The sequence below is a fragment of the Cupressus sempervirens genome, chromosome 5 (genome assembly GCF_028749045.1).
Source record: "Cupressus sempervirens isolate cs-2001-9-10 chromosome 5, ASM2874904v1, whole genome shotgun sequence".
Classification (NCBI taxonomy): Eukaryota; Viridiplantae; Streptophyta; class Pinopsida; order Cupressales; family Cupressaceae; genus Cupressus; species Cupressus sempervirens.
Genome location: NC_143122.1, coordinates 659,405,567 through 659,424,347, shown reverse-complemented (window position 1 = coordinate 659,424,347; position 18,781 = coordinate 659,405,567).

Sequence of the window (18,781 nt, the reverse complement as noted above, 5' to 3'; positions counted from 1 at the left end):
TTTTTAGTCATATGTTATCACTTGTACTTTGTTGTTTTTGAGTGATGACATGGTGGTTCCTTTATCTCCTCTTTTGCTAGATGTGGATATTGGATGAGAGATATATTTCTTGAAATATTTTTGCTTTCGGATTTGCATAATTTTGTGGATGGTCCTTGGTACTACATGGATACACTTTCTTTGTGTTATGATTAGTAGACATGGTATGCTTTTGATTTTTTCAGATTTGACATTGTCCATGTAGCGAGAGTTTTGTATGTTTTTGGTCTTCATCGTTAGGTTTACACATGGAGCTTGAAGTTGCAGATTATGTATTGGTCATATCGTTGGCATGAGTTGTCTTATCTTGGATACCGTTGAGGTATGCCTAGTTGGATGTGTTAGTATTTGTTGTGGATGATTTTCTCAATCTTGTTGGTGTATTAATTGGATTAGAGTAAATAGTTTGGTTGTTGTCCTGTCTGATATTTTATATTGTTTTCTAGAGGATAACATTGCAGTTGTGTTGGGCTAAGATGTTAATATTTTTTATTGTTATGTTTAGCTCATGAGTACACTAGACTGGTGGCAGTATTCTGTAACCCTTGTTATCATTGGGATCTTATGCTTGTATTTTTTACATAGGTGTCTAGTTGTAGAATGAGATCATGTGTTAAGCTTTATGTGGTTTCATTGATGGTTATGATGATATACTATCATTAGTTTGACTCCTATAAGGTATTTTTCAAGTGGGGGATTGTTGGGATATGGTGACTCAACCTTATCATGCTTTATTAGATTTTTATTTATGCATTTTTTGAAAATTCTAAATGAAACCAAATCTTTCACAATGATAGACTTGGATCAAAAAATGGAAACTCAATTTTTTTTGATTTATTCTCTTGGCTTTTTTTTCATGGAAGGGTTGTGCATAAAGGAAGTTTCTAAATAAGTTATAGATACATTGAATGTAGACACTTCTTAAATTATTTCATTTTGTATCAAAACTCTATAAATACAATGAGTTGTTGAGGAGATGTAAGAGAGATGAGAAGTTATTTTCATAGGGTTATGCTGCCAATTTTTTTCTAGAATGGATAAATATGGAAATCTCAAAGTCAAAGGTAAAATTATATTAAATCACATTGATGAATAATATATTAGCTTGATGGTTTGAGGGTGGGGTTTTTACCTAGAAAGCTTCTCCCCACACATATATGTGGTCTCTATTTTCTCCAGTTTTTCTAGTTTCACAATTGTAGAATATTGAATCTTTATATCATAATTTTTGCTAAAATTTGTTAGATTGGTAATCTATTGTAACTTTCCTTTAAGGTTTTAATTGTGGGAAATCAACTATTTTAGATTCCTCTTTTAGGGAATAGAAGTATGTATTTATATATTTTATTAGTAGATTCTATTCAAGAAATCATTGGATACAAGATGTGCATGCTTCTCAGATGGCTTTTTGGGATGCTCTCATTTCCCTTCATGTTCTTCTTCTTTCTCATATTTAAGATTATCTTCTTCCTCAACTATGGACTCATTTTTTCCTACCATTGTTTGACTCTTCTCCTTGATGATCTTCTTCATATTTCATTTAATCTTAGATCTGATTCACAAAATCTATGACTAGTTGATAAATTACATACATTAATCAAGAGTCATCCTTAATCTTTTCTTATTTTTCTCTACCACTTTGGCAACTTATTTTTCAAGTTCCATAAGATCCTGTCTCCTTTATTCTTCATGTCTTTTTTTTCTTTCTTTCTTCTTTCTTCTTCTTTAGTGAATCATAATTTCCATTCCATGCATCCAATAATATCCTCTCATTATAAGAAATGTCTTCTCTTCTGACCTATTTCCCATCTAGGTTATCTCCACATACAACCTAGTTTCTTCGCTAGGATCGACAGGTCACTCCTCCAACCTATCACAACCTACACAAACTAGCCAAACTCAATTATATCCAAACCTTGTAGGATTTTATACCAATATGATGTAGTTCAATTCCTAGTATCAAGATTCTTATATGAATTTACTATTCCAAAAATAATCTAACCCATTGTAGGCCAAACATCATTTATTGAATCATAACAAAAAGACTTTAGAAAATCAAATTGTAATGAATTAAACACTTGTTTCCAATGGAACATAGGTTGAATTTTGCATGTTTCTTTGATTTCACAATTCAATTACTCATAACTCCAATTCCCACATTTGAATTATAGAACATCTATATTTACATTCCCTCCTAGTGAATATAAATAGTCATACATGTGTATGATGAAACAAGAAAATTATATCAACTTTATCATCAAGACTCTATTCATGTTCACCTTGTTATTATTTATGCATCTAAAGATAGTTAGGGATCTATCATTCATCAACTATGTGTCATTCCAACTATTTTTAAATACCATATCTAGGTGTAGATTACATACATACAATTTGTAGAAATAAGTAATAAAGTCACTCACCTTAAGGCCCACAACCTTTCTTTGACATTTATCTTCTATTCATATATGCACAAAACCATAAAAATTCATTTTACTATTGTTAAGAAGAAAAATCACAATCACTCCCTATCATTCTAATCTTGGTCAATGAAAGTCTCTCATTCTGTACAACTCATCACACCCTTCTTACATGCCTAGGGTGCTTATGATGCCTTACAAATTTGATAGAAGAGCCCAATTAATTTTGCGTCTCCGATTCACTATTGGAGAGATGACCCTTTAGTTCCTTTTACTACACACATGCTTATTGTCATTAATGCAACATCAGCTTCAACATAAGTCAATGAAATCCATAGTACATCCTTGAATTTTAGGTTTATAATTGTTATAGTATAATACTCTTCAAATATTGTTGAGTGTGCTACATCTCTGAGTAGCTGAAATAAAAAAACTATAGCATGAACTAGGTTACCAATGTTTTGCTTTTGATAATTTGTATTTTTTGAAGCTACAATAGCATGACATAGGCATCAAAGATGCAAGAATTGAAAAAGTCATGACAGTCAATACATATGCTAATATGCATAATTTAAATTAAATTGGTAGCCAAACTTCTATAGATCACTATTCTTCAACGTGAATAATAACTATTGTAAGGACAATGAGATGGTGTGCATCTCTCACACTTGACTCCTATAAAAATCTACTTTAGTTACATTTATTATCACATGCAATGACGTGACTTCTTTCTACACATGGTTTTTATTGATATATAAAGGCACTCTTTGTTTTAAAAATACACTATAAACTATTGTTTAACTAAAAATGTATGCAAAAACTACCTATGACTGATTAAAACTATCATTGGTTAATTGGTCTCTTACATAGAGACTATGTTGTCAAGTTGACAATTTGACAACTTTCTTACCCATTGCATAGTTTATCACTAACTTGATATAATTTTTTCATGGATCATAATGAACACTCTCACAATATTGAGACTTAATTAGACTCAAATATTTTATTTTATGATCACATGGATCTGACTAGTCTTCATGTGTTTTAGTACTCCTTCACTAATAAGGCTTTATTCTATCTTTACTCTTGGAATCATCATCACCCAATTTAAAAAACTCCTAATTTTTCAAGGTTAGAGAAGTATTAGAATGGGTTTGGGGAAATTCAGGACTTCATGGCTATTGAACACAATGGGAACTATGCTAGGGTTTGGTGGAGAGACTTCTCTAGCATACCTTTTCTCCAAGAGGAAAAGAAAGATCTAAGGAGAACCCTCAAACAATAACTAATCTTCCATATGGACAATGTGGATAAATTATTTTGGATGTAAAGTGTAAATTAGAAATACTCAATGAAAGAGGACTATATGTCTATAACAAAAAGGGGTTATTCGATTGGGAATCCATTGTTGAAACTATGTTGGCATGTGGCTATCTTCCCAACAGCTAGTAAATTTTTATGGTTTGTTATGTGTGATACAATCTTTCTATGTTTAATGCCTTTTAAGTTAGGAATTATAGATTGTCTAAAATGTGCATTTTGTAATTTAGAGGTGGAAGACAATAATAATATTTTTTTAGTTTTGAATTTTCACAAACAATATGAAATTAGAGAAATAATATACTCAAGTGGCAAGGTCTATTTTCATTGTCTTTACAACATATTATTATAATGAGCCACCTTTTAATATATATTATATTTTTAAAGTTTTTTGGAGAGTTATCTCAACAATGGTTTCATGGAGTTTGTGGTTGGAAAGAAAGAAGAGGCTATGTAGGAGGGAGTCCTCTTTAGTGGTTAGGGTGTGTCCAGTGGTTGACAAATAAACATAAAAAATGGTCAATGCTTATGTCATGAGATGTAAAACACATTGATAAACTTTTTTATTTTATGACAACCAGATCCTAATGATTTGGAAACTAATTATTGTATCATTCAAAGGGGTACTAGTTGGGAAAATTCCTAAGAAAGAAATATAGAAATTTTGTTAATGATTTCCTCTAGAGGAAAGTTTTGCAAAACTAATTTTTGATAGACATCAAAAGGGAACCTAGGAAGATTAGGGGCAAGATGTGTTTTGAGGGATTGGAACCAAAAAGTCATATCAACAAACTATTGTAGGTTGCTAGATGATTCAAGCAACATGACATAGGCTTGAGTACTTCTACATAGTGTAAATATTATGGTGGACATGGACATCCAAAACATCAGCATTGAGGGTGACTCATAATTGATTACATATTGTCTCATGTCTTGATAAATTGTGAGTATTGATTTATGATTTAAAAAAAAATAATAATGCATTATAAGTTATATTTAGAATAGTGTGAATATTTTTTAGTAAAATTATTTTGATTCTACTCCAAATTAGAGCATACTCTATTTTTGCAAACAAAGTTTTATTGTTAAACTTGTTTATTTAGTTTTTTCTTTATTACTCTATATTTTTTTACTAGAGGTGCATAGATTCTACACCCACAATGTGTACTAGTAATCTTACAAAAAAACATATGAAAATGGCTTGGATTGACATTGAGGGCTAGTGGAACAATAGGGAGCTAAGAGAAGACATGAGAGGGAGCAATAATCAAGCATTTTGTCACTCTCAAGATGCATCTTCAAATCATGGGCAATATGTACCTACAAGAATGGGAAGAGGGGGAAATGGGAATTTAGTTACCAATTGCAATAGATGTCTATCATGGTACAAACATTTTCATTTCCTAGATTGATAGATACTTTGATTAAGAGGGTATTATTTCTAATGAGTTTTAGTCCAGCTAGCAATTATTGATGTAGATCTTTGGGTAACATTGGGATGTTTGCTATTGAAACTGTTGATTATTTATTCATTGTGTTTTCTTTTGGTACAACTTGTATTACTATAAATCACACAAGGATTGGGGTTTTTCTTCACTTTTACACAATTTAATTTTAAAATAAAATTGATAATTTGATCAATTATTAATCATAATAAATAAAAGTATTAGATCCAAAATATAAATTATATTGTGTTAAGTATTTTCATAATGAAGTGGAATTTAAATAATCAAAATACATGTTCAAGGGTGACAACAATTAAACTATTTTTTGATTCCCTAAAATCATTAACTACCAAAAAATTCTAGTAGTCAAATAATGAGTCCATCAAAGATTAGAAACATTATATAATAAAGATTTATGATCTTCTAAATATATAACATCTTAGCTTGGATTGAGTAGTTTTATATTAATAAGAAGCCAAAATGGGGGCTGACCTAGAACAATAAAATAAGGTTGAAAATTAGTCAAAAGTCATTCCCATATGATTAACAAATGCCCTTTACTTAATATCAAAAACCCCCAGTCTAGCATATTTTTGTAAAAAAAATTTTTTACAACTAACAACTAACATATTGTTATAATTATATAAAAAAAGCCCAATTGACAAATATGGGCATGAAACAAGTCCAATGCTTAATAATAGAGAAAGCCCCATGGGCTAAGAAATAACTAGTAAACATAAACATAAACATAAAGAAAGATGCCAAGAGCTAACTATCCTTCTTTTGGTTATTTGGGTTCTCTAGTAATGATCACAACCAATCATCCACCAAAAATCCATATAGCAAACAAGTTGTTTCCATTTCCTTTGCATCATTGCTCTCCTCCTTCCCAAATTATAGTAGATGATGGGTGGTTGCAATAGAATGCATCGAATGAATAAAAAATTCAGCCACCTTATCAAACTTGACTTTGAGGTCCTCATTTCTCTTGATGAGACTGGTGATGGATTCCTCTAGTTTGGAAATATATAGATTAAATGGAGGTTGTTTGTTTGTGGTAGCCTTTCCTACAATATTCCCCTCCTTATTATCACCCCATTTCATATTCCCCTCCTTCAAAATATCACTCTGTACAATTTTATCTCACTTAGCCTCCATTGTCTTGTCCACCCCTTGGTTCTACCCTTTTATATTAAGGATCATAACAAGTGAGGTTACCATCCCCTGCTAACTTGTGTCATCAACTTGAATATAATATAGGGTATTATTCTAAATTTTAAAAGTATCAGATAGATGGAAAGGTAAAGAACTATCCTAAACCCCACCAAGAGCCTCCTCATTCTTATGCTCACTAGCTATCTCTTCCTCATGTTGATCTCTATAGTTTCTCCTAGTGTCTTTCCTTTTGGGCCTAGGGCCATATTTCTTTCTACAATTCTCTATGGTGTCAAAATTAATGGATTTCTCTTTACTAGGAGTGGTTGAGGTATTTTTCTCTCTCAGTCTCTTACTAGACTTGCTAGTACCCTTTTTGGCTATAGATCAAGTACTTTCTACATTAAAACCTCAATTTTCTCCATTTTAACCTTATTACTAGTAGTAAGGGACTCCTTACCAATCTAAGTTTTACAACATGGGGATGAAGTTTGTACAACCATAGTAATTTTTAGAGGGGAAGGGGTTGGGCTAGGAATCTGAGGGTGGACAACTTTATAAAAGATAAACAAGTTAAACATTAAGGAGAAAATAAGATTGAACATTAAAGATGAGAGCACATTGATATTACAAGCAATGTAAATCATGTCAAGAATTATGCAAAGTCTACTCATGTTCAATGAACAAGTTATAATTTTTAACCAAACTAAAAGTAATTTTTGTCAGAGGCACATGAATGAAATGTGATAGCTGGCACATCATATCTACTAAATAGGAAGGGTCATACATTATGAGACTTATAAATCTAAGAAAAGGCATCATCAAGTTTGTAAATATCTGAAGTAACTTGTAGTTTCAGCTTCTGCCACATTAAGTAGGAACAAAAATATTTTCGAGGCTCCATAAAATGTATCAAAGACACATCGCATTCATAATTGTAAGAGGTGTGAGTGTATGATCTAATTATAACATTGACTATTCTTTAGAAAATTTTGTATTACAATGATAATTTGTGAGTCACTTATTTAATAAATTTTAGGATCGAGGTCTAGTTATTTCCACTTTCTTCATTGTAATTCAAGTCTCATTATTTTTACCCAATAATCCTACCCCATTTTTCATATTATACATCTTTTGACTAGATATTTATTGTAAATGATATGAAGAGTATCCATGGAGCATGAAAATGACATCTCATCGTTATAATTTATAAGTGTTCAAGCTAATTCTTGAATCTATTTGTAAATTGTTTATTAAAAAAATTAATTATATGCATGTATCAAGGGTTATAAGAATCCTCGATAAATTTTAATTCATTAGAAACTTAATAAAAAATTTCTATATATTAGAAACTAATTTTTGATGACATTTTTCTAATTTGATATCATTTTGGAGAAATTAGATATATTATTAAATATGTCTTTTTGTCTTAAGTGATGTCTCTAATTATATGTATGCACAAATTTAATTTAATTTAAAATATATTTTTGTAAACAATCTTGGTAAATATTATAACTTTGTTGCCTAATATAATTGGCATTAGTGTAAACAATGATAAGTAAAACATGATTTTATTCAATTTTTAGTCTACACTTTATAGGTAAAGAAATATTAGTCCTAAATTGTTCACTATATTAATACCATCATTTATCCAAGTTTCTTGATGATTTTGAAAATGACAAATGTTGTTACAAGTTCATGTCATCCATCCCTAAACCTTGCACATTTGTATGAAATGTTAAATAGATTCAATTACTATTAGATATTGCAAAGTTACAATCTATGGTTACATATTATTTTTCAGATATCATTTCAATAATTTAATTTATAGATACTTAAAACTTATTCTTTGAACTCATGAGAATTCTTTTGACAGAGCATATGTTTAGTATAGATGTTTGTTTAGTCATGAATATCATATTATAATAAATTGATTATTGGTAAGGAATTAGGAAATACTTATTTGGGTTTAGGTAAAGGTAATTATAAAGTCAAATCTTCCCATTGAGAATAATCAACTTATTTAAGCTACTATTTTTTATGAGCTTTAACCATCATGTATAATAATATAGTCTAATTTTTGTTTTAAGTTATTAGAATTGACTGAATTAAACATTCGACAACCAACATAGACTACAACTCTTAGATTATCATAATTCTGAAAAGTAATACTGTCATAGACAAAAATACTCATTTCTATATATACAAATAGATTGTATTTGAGAAATAACCATTCTTACAAATAATGTATTTTTTGAAGATTAATATTTTTGTTATCCTTCTTAATTTTCCACTTATTATACTCTCATAATAAATGATGTAAGAACTTCTATCAAAACTGTCCACTTTTATAATATTCCAGTAGTAGCAAGAAATCTCACTATTAGGTTTACATCATCAACAATCCATTCTTTTGTATCATAATTTATATCCTAAGCCTCTAATCATTATTTCATCTAATATCTTATTTTTCTCAGCAAAACGACACTTATTATTCCAAAAATAAAACTTAGAATAAAATAGTTTCAACTCTTATAAATCATATTAGACAAATGTATCTCAATGTTTGTTGGGTGGCGCATGTGTAAAATGGGACAGTCGTCATGGATAGGAAGCCGTACTATATCAAAAGTCGTCACTAATTTTGCAAATGTCACAAGCAACTTGTAATTTCAGTGTCGGACACATTATCTAGTTCTAAACCTATTTTCTGAGGCTTAAACAAATTGAATGCCACGTGATGTTTAAAATTAAAAAACTTATGAACAAAGGGACCATCGAGAAAGAGGTTCACAGCAAGGGCATGGGTGGGATTGAACTAGTAATTGTGAAGGGATCAACTCCCATAGCGATAAGAATAAGAATTATTATTCACTCTCGAAGACAACTTAGAGAAAAAGAAAAGAGTTTAATCTCACAGATAATTATACAATCTTCTCCATGTATATAACATGAAATTTGTTGTCATTTTCTCAATACCTGCCACTCTTGGTTAACCCTCTAGTTGCTACTAATTCCAATTCTATCTTGACCTTAGCCCTGGCCCTAGCAATAAAAGAAGAAAAAGAAAACCCCAATTTCGAGGTCAAATTAGTCTCATAGACTCCAACACAAATACTAGGAAGAGGAAACTCATAGAACCAACAAGCGCCTACAATTGAAGAACTTTAAGTCCCCTCCTAAACAAGCCTTCATCTTGGAGTCTACTAAAAGTGACATTAAACCACCTAAGAGGAAGAAACCCAATGAGGACATTGGCAAGATGTCTGGCTCCAATCCTCCCAGGCTCTCCCATATTTCTGATACCTTGGAGGCTAACCCTTCCTCAGCTAGAAGTGGTGGTAAGGACATTACTTCCCTGATGAAGGACACTCCTAAAGTAGGAAAAAAAAAGATCTAGTAGATAATCATACTGGAATCTACCAAAGATTTGAAAGCTTGGTTGAGTTCTCCACTAAAGTGATGCTTTATGTGGTTACCATCCTTTACTTTCTACATGTGAACAGGGAAGTGAAGGACCTGGGCAAGGAGAGCGAGACTTTCGACTTCATATATGGCTTCCTAGTGGAGGACTGAATGAAGAACCTTAAGGGGATGACTATGGATAGGGATTGACATGAGGTGAAGGATATTGAGGAACCATATAAGGAGGGAAGTTAGCCCTATTGGTTGTTCTTCATTTTCCTATAATGATATCATTTAATCTGAAGTTGATGCCCTAAAGGGATTTTTGTTATTTGTATAAGCTTAATTGACAGACTGATAGTAGTAGTATGTTGTTTTACTACTAGAATACTTTTCTTATTTATCTACTTGATCATAGTAGGACTGATGTTTTTAGGGCTATTATAGATTATGTTAGTTTTTTGAAATATAAAACTAGTATTGGTTAGATATGTGAAAAAAAAAAATCATAAACGTAAAATATTTTGCTCAGCACATGAAGGTGCCAAGTGATAGTTTTGCTCAACACCAATGGATACCGTGTGATAGGTAGATGGTGTCAAGTGAACTCGATAGAAGAACAAGCTGAGTGAACTTGGCAACAAACAATACTGAGTGAACTCAGTAGCCACTACAAAGTGGTGCTTGGTAGAAGAGGATGTCGAGTGAGCTTGGTAGAAACAAAAAAGTTATAAACCAGTCAAAGACCAAACCGAGTGACAATATGACAGACTACCATTAAAACACAGAGAGCCCAAGGATGAAGATTTTCACAAATAAGTTTTCAAATACAAAACATGCAATAATGAAGAAGAGAAGAACAACAAAGATATGTATGCGTGCTTGCTTGCTTGCTATTCAAATGTTATAAAAATATTACAAAATTCGGGAGCATTCGACTTCAACTAGAAAACCCTAAAATCTTCAAATTGGTAAAACCTAAAACTTTAACCTTTAAACTTATAGCTCTATTGGCTACATACAACAATACTTAGAACAATCACTGCTTCACAGGACAAATTTAGTAAAAAATGAACTTATAGAATGACAAGAGAAGAAACACGTGCAATTGCAGGCACGAGACAAACTTCTATCTTCTGCACTTTTACTTGATTTGTTGATTGAATTTTTTCTTCCTTCTCTACTCTGTAACCATCTCTGATCTGCTGAACCATCTAGAATGAAATAAAAAACATTCCTTTTTTCATTCTTCAAAAAAAAATTCCCCCTCTTTTCAAGTTTGAAACTCACCTACCGAGCATTCAAGTCTCTAACACTGTCAGGGTGGTAGGTGGGCATTTGGCTCTAGGAGCAACTAACCTACAACATTAAATATTACAAAACTCCCCCTTTGTCTTGAGCCAAACAAAAAAAAGGATCACTGCTGATCCACATCAACTACACCAAGAATCTCTCTTAGGTGTACAAATGTTTCAATTCCTAATGGTTTAGTAAATATGTCTGCTAGCTACTGCTTAGATGTGTAAAATTCCATTTTGATATCCCCACTCTCCACCAACTCTCTGATGAAGTGATATCTAATCTCTATGTGCTTGCTTCTACCATGGACGACTAGATTATTGGATAATGCAATTGATGAGATGTTGTCACAATAAATTGTGGTTCCATCCTCTTGCCTTTCATTCAAATTTGTCAAGATCCTCCTTAACCAAATAGCTTGACATGCTGTTGCAATTGTTGCTATGTATTTAGCCTCTACTGTAGATTGAGCAATAATAGGTTGCTTCTTGGATGCCCATGAAATTGTACTTGATCTCATATGAAACATGTATCCAAAAGTGGTCTTCCTATCATCTAAACTTCTAGTCCAATCACTATTTGTATAACCCACCAACTTGAAATCACTATTAGCAGTATACAAAGTTCTAAATCCCTTGGCACCATTCACATACCTTAGGATCCTCTTTCTGGCTTGCCAATGGGAATCCTTTGGTATTTCCATAAATCTTGAAATAAAACTTACTACATGCATCATGTCTAGCCAAGTTGTAGTCAAATACATCAAACTTCCAACCATAGTCTTGTATAGTGTTGGATTCACACTTTTGCTGCAATTTTCCTTGCTTAACTTTAGACCTCCTATTGTTGGTGTTGGGGCTGCCTTACCGTTCTACATTTTGAATCTCTCCAAAATCTATCTTGCATATTTTTCTTGAGAGATGAAGATGCCATCATACATTTATTTTACTTCTATGCCTAGAAAGTACTTCAAGAGACCTAGATCTATCATTTAAAATTCATTTTTATGGCCTCTTTGAACTTACCAATTAGGAAATTGTCATTTATGATGATATCATCAACATACAAGACAACAATTAACACATTACCATTTGCTATCTTGATGTGAAGTGTGGGCTCACCATCGCTTTTGCTAAAGTCATTGCTCACCAAATATGAGTCAATCTTGCTTACCACACCCTTGGAGCTTGCTTGAGCCCATAAAGAGCTCTCTTCAATCTATAGAGTTTGTGTTCTTCACTCAAAAATTCATAACTAGGTGGGTACTCCACATGTACTTCTTCCTTCAATACACCATTTAGGAAGATGAATTTCACATCCATTTGATATACCTTCCATTTGTGTTGGGCTACAATTGCTATGATAGCACACACATTTTCCATTCTTGCAAGTGGGGCATATGTCTCATCATAATCTCTGCCATACTGCTACTTGTACCCCTTGACCACTAAATGTGCCTTATGCCTATCTATTTTTCCTTCAGCATTGCACTTGGTCTTGTATACCCATTTCACTCCAATTACTTGCTTCTTGGGAGGCAAAGTAGGTAACCCCAATGTCTCATTTCTTTCAATAACATCTATTTCCTCATCCATGGCATTACACCATTTCTCCTCATTCATAGCTTCCTCAAAAAAAATTGGATCATTATGAGAAAATAATGCAAAATTTACACTCTCATCATAATCTTCCTCATACCTTTCATCTTGGTATATTTCCCTTAGACTCTTGGTCTTTCTTGAAAATAGAGAGGCAAGAGTGGGGTTTGAATTTTCAGTATTCCTACTGCTACTATTTTGCATACTAGCCCAGGGCTATCTTGAAGTGCTTGGAGTTGTTGCTCGACATGTTAAGGGCTTCTTTCCTTTTTGCCTTTTTCTGCAACCCATATTTTTTGTTCCATCTTCTTGCTGATCGCTAATGTCATCTTCTTCCTCTTCAATGTTAGGCACTTTACTTGAAGTGCTTGAGGGTTCATCTACTGAGCCATCTCATGATTGATTTTCAAAAAATTTCACATCTCTTGAAATGATGATCTTCTTGTTAATTGGATCATACAATCTATAAGCTTTTGATTATGAGCTATACCCTGTGAAGATGCACTTCATACCTTTGTCATCTAGTTTTTTCCTTTGTTCCTTAGGAACATGTGCATATGCTACACATCCAAACACCCTCAAGTGATCAACTATCCATTTGTTCCTTGACCAAGCCTCAAGAGGTATCTTGTCACAAACTGATTTTGTAGGACACCTGTTGATCAAATATACTGTTGTTGCTACAACTTCTCCCCAATATTTAGTTGGGAGTCATTTTTCTTTCATCATACTTCTAGCCATTTCAACAATGGTCCTATTCTTTCTCTCAACCACTCCATTTTTCTATTGAGTATAACTGGTTGTAAGTTCTTTCTTGATGCCATTCTGCCTGCAAAAATTTACAAACATATTGGAGGTATGCTCCCCTCCTCTATCTAATCCAAGGACTTTGACATAGTGTCCACATTCTTTTTCAGCCAAGGCTTTAAATTCAACAAATTTATCAAATGCTTTATATTTATTCTTCAAAAAATACACCCATGTCCTATGACTGAAAACATCTATGAATGTCATACAATAAATACTCCCCCCAATAGAAGTAGTTTGCATAGGGTCTACCAAATCAAAATGCACCAATTCTAATGGTGCTCTAGCCCTTCTAGAATTTTTAGAATTAAAGGGAAGCCTATGTTGCTTACCCAAAATGAAAGCCTCACACTTGTCATATGAATCTACAATGCTTGGGAAACCATCTACCATTCTTTTCTTGGACAAAAAATTTAAACCAACAAAGGCAAGATGTCCATACCCAAGATTTCAAAGCTTGGAGGGGTCTTTAATCATGCTCATAAGAGCTGATTGCTGATATACCACTATACATGCATGCTTAGGAGGTGTAGCACTGACTTGAGAAGAGAAACATGTCTCTATCCTTAATGGGAACATCCAGTTCTTTGTCATTTGGAATGTTGTAGGAAGCCTATGTTGCTTACCCAAAATAAAAGCCTCACACTTGTCATATGAATCTACAATGCTTGGCAAACCATCTACCATTCTTTTCTTGGACAACAAATTTAAACCAGCAAAGCCAAGATGTCCATACCCGAGATGTCAAAGCTTGGAGGGGTCTTCAATCATGCTGATTGCTGATGTACCACTATACATGCATGCTTGGGAGGTGTAGCATTGATTTGAGAAGAGAAACATGTCTCTATCCTCAATGGGAACATCCAGTTCTTTGTCATTTGGACTATTGCAAGTAATCTATTACTCCCATCCTTCTCATGAATGACACACTTGTCATTTTCCATGAGCACTTTGTATCCATTTTGAATGAGTTGTCCAACACTCATTAAGTTGTGCTTCATACTGGGGGCAAAATACACATTTTGTATCTCCTTCTCACCTTGCTTGGTGCAGACCATAATAGATCCTTTGCCCACTATGGGAATGGTTCCATTATTTCCCATCTTAATTTCAAACTTAAAAGTCTTATCAATGAAAGAAAATAAACTTTCAGTACCACTCACGTGGTTGCTATAACCATTGTCTAGGTACCATACCTTAGGGCTTCCTTCTTCATCGATGTTACACATGATGAAGGCTGTTGAATTGTTTGCATTTTCCATGTTCACATTAGCCACATTAGCATTTTGCTTTGACTGATCACCATGTTTCTTCCAAAATTCACTTGCATAATGCCCATACTTATGATAGTAGTAGCATTCAACATTGCTCTTATTGTAGTTGTAATTCTTATTACCTCCTCTAGAGTTGTTTTGAGAGGTACTTTCTCCCTCTTGGTTGCTTTCTCTTCCTGAGCTTTCTACACTAGCATCCCTTTGACCATTCTTTTAATGACCTCTACTTCTTGAGCCTCTACCAGAGCCATTTCTTCCACTCTCCTTGCCTCTTGAATTCTCTTGAGCCTTAAAAGACTACTCTTGAGAAGTAGTAGGTGACTTGTTTATCTGGTGCTCATGGGTTTGAAGAGTTTCCATCAACTCATCCATGATCAATGTGGTGAGGTCCTTTGCTTCCTCTATGGTAATGACAAGATTGTCATTTTTTTGAGGCAAACTCCTCTATATTTTTTCAACTATTTTGTACTCATCATATTCTTCTCCATTTGATTTGAGCTAGTTTATCAAAGTGGAGATTCGTGAGCTGGACTCTGCAAAGGGTTCATTGTCCCTCATCTGAAGGTTCTCAAACTCTATTCTAACCATCTATAGTTTTACTACTCTAACCTTATCAGTCCCCTTGGAGTTTGTCTCAAGGATATCCCATGCTTCCTTTGCATAATTTTCTATTGCAATCTTGGGAAAAATTGTCTCTATCATTGCTACTTCAATCAAGCTTAATGCCTTAGCATCCTTTCTCCTTGACTCTTTCAGCTAAGTCTTTTGAGAATTTGTGAGAGTAGCATACTAAGTTGGGTCTGTTACATCATTGAACCCATTTATCATAAACTCTTATAAATCATTTGTAACCATTATGGTTTTCATTTTCTTTTCCCATGTATCATAATTTTATCCATTAAAGGATGATGGCTACTGTCATATCTATCCTATATCTCCTGCAATGTCAAATATCCCAGAAAAACAAATGTCCTAACTCACTATGGATGTGGGGCCTCAAAGCTCAGATACCATGTGAAAAAAATAAATTAAAAATAAAATCACAAACCTAAAAAAAGTTTCTCAGCACATGAAGGTGTCGAGTGATATTTTTTCTCAGCACCAATGGATGTCGAGTGGTAGGTAGATGGTGCCGAGTGAAATCGACAAAAGAAAAAGCCAAGTGAACTCAACAAACAAAGGACAACTCAGTAGCAAGTAAATTCTAAGTGAATTTTGTAACCACTACAAAGTGGTAAAATCGACAAAAGAGGATGCCAAGTGAGCTCAGTAGAAACAACAAAATTATAAACCAGTCAAAGACCAAACCGAGTGACAATATGATAGACTGCCATTAAAACGCAGAGAGCTAAAGGATGAAGATTCTAACAAAGAACTTCTCAAATGCAAAACATGGAATAATGAATAAGAGAAGAAAAAAAAAGATATGTGTGCCTACTTGATTGCTTGCTATTCAAATGTTATAAAACTATTACAAAATTTGGGAGCATTTGGCTTCAACCAGAAAATCCTAAAATCTTCAAACTGGTAAAACCTAAAACTTTAACCATTAAACTTACAGCTCTAATGACTACATACAACAATACCTAGAGCAATCATTTCTTCACAAGACAAATCCAGTAAACAATGAACTTATAGAATGACAAGAGAAGAAACATGTGCAACTACAGGCAAGAGACAAACTTACTTATTTCTTCTGCACTTTTACTTGATCTATTGATCGACTTATTTTCTTCCTTCTCTACTCTACAACTCTATCTGATCTGCTGAACCATCTAGAATGAAATAAAAAAATTCCTTTTGTCTTTCTTCAAAAGAAATTTCCCCCTCTTTTCAAATTTGAAACTCACCTTCCGAGCATTCATGTCTCTGACGCCGTCAAGGTGGTAGGTGGGCATTTGGCTTTAGGGGCAACTGACCTGCAGCATCAAATATTTCAACAACATAATAGGGAGGTAATGTTGGACTGATCTTTTAGCCTTTTTGTATTTCAAAGTCAGCCCCCATCTCTCTTGACTGCTATCTATATACTTCAAAAACAAGGAATTTATCATAGAACATTTTCATATTTCAATCATTTTCAAAAGTCACGTACCAGTTCTTCTTCATTTTTATTAGCTTCTATTGAGCAATCAAAAGTTAGATTCTGATTAATATGGGTCAACATTGCCATCTAGTCCTTATGTTTTTGGCTGTGAGCTTATTATGCAATGTAAAAGGCTTCTTAACTAGCATCAACGCCCAAAAGAAAATTCTTGATCCATAGAATGTTGTGAGAAAAGTCGTTGGAGCTCTGCCTTTGAAATGGAACAACACAATTGTCACTTTTGCTTGTGATTATGGGAGACATAGAAGAAATGACTTCTTTCTAGAGAATTCATTAGGATAGCCTTATGGAGAAAATATATTCTAGGGCAGTAGGCCAAAGTGGACACCTCTCCAGGTTGTGATTGCTTAGATTGATGAGAAGTGGGGGTATGTTCATTCCACTAACACTTTCATAAGCCTAGATTGCACACATTATACTCAGATTGTGTGGGCAACAACTAAAACATTTGTGTGTTCAATTATCAACTGTAAGAACAAGGACACATGGGTCATATGTAGTTATGATCCCCGAGGGAACTATATTGAAAATAGGCCTTATTGATTGGTTATGTTTAAGTAGCAAATATTTTGCAATTGGGAAGTTGGAAAATAATTATTTCTAATGTCTTATTGGTTATAAGATGAAATAGAATAGTGTTGCTATTATTAAGGGTAACAATTTAAGCTTCCCATATTTTGTTTGTAAATTTAGAGGTCAGTTCTTTTGTAAACCTTTAAATTGACAATGAATTCAACAACCTTATGCTTTTTATACATTTGATATTTATTGAACACAGGTGTAATATACATGACGCATTGAAGTTGAAGTGGCATTTGACTTATCTTTATTAGTGCACGAACTAAAATTTTAGTCTAAATTTAGGTTCTCTCTACTACTAAATGATTCTAAAATGACCATGAGATCCTATTTATTATTTATGAGGCAACCAAGATGTTCTTAATCAATTTCAAATTTGGATTTGTTTAACATTCTATGTTGAACAATCAAATATATTTTTTAGATTTTTAAAAAGTTATATAAAAATTATAATAGTTTTAAAATAATTATTCTATGATTTCCTCTTTAGATGTATGAATATTTGTCTTCCTGTAAACCCTCCAACAATGGAGGGTATCTGGTCCTAGTTAAAATCATAGTTTTAAAAATAGAATTTGTGTTTAGTAATAATATATGAATTTAAAATGAACCATTTATCTAGTGTATAAATAAAATATTAAATACATTCTAAACATTTGAAGAGTCTTTATAAATAAGTCTAAGAGACTACTTTGATTTATTGGAAGATAAAATACCACAATCTATAACATTTCAATAATTTAAATGATAAAATAAATATTTACAATATTTCATTCCTTAGAATTATAACTATAATAATATTATATAAAAATAAAAATAAGATTATGAATCTATGAAACTATACAATTCATATTCTAAAAAATATTATCACACTTCTCGTTTTCTAGAAGATAAAAAAAAATCAGATTATTTTCTCAATAATTTTTTTTCCCACTCTAGCATGGTTACTATACAATAGTAAATAATAATATTTTTTAATTAATTATAAATAAAATATTCTATAGAATAGGGAGTGAAATAGAGCCAAACCTTGATTGTTGTTTACTTATACCATTAAATCTATTAGCAAGTGAATTAACACCATAAGATCTATGATTATTGATGTGAAATAATTTCATAAAAGAAGAATGAACTTTGGGACTACTCATTTTGTAGTTTACTCTTTATGAAAAATATATTGATAATAAATAATAAATAATGATAAGGAATACATTGTTTATGTTGAGCAACTCAAATTGGGCTAGATGTAATTGTAAGAATGATAATTGGTTAAGTGATAACTATAGCAATTTTAGATATAGAAATATGTTAGCCTAATGGTTTTTTGATGGATTTT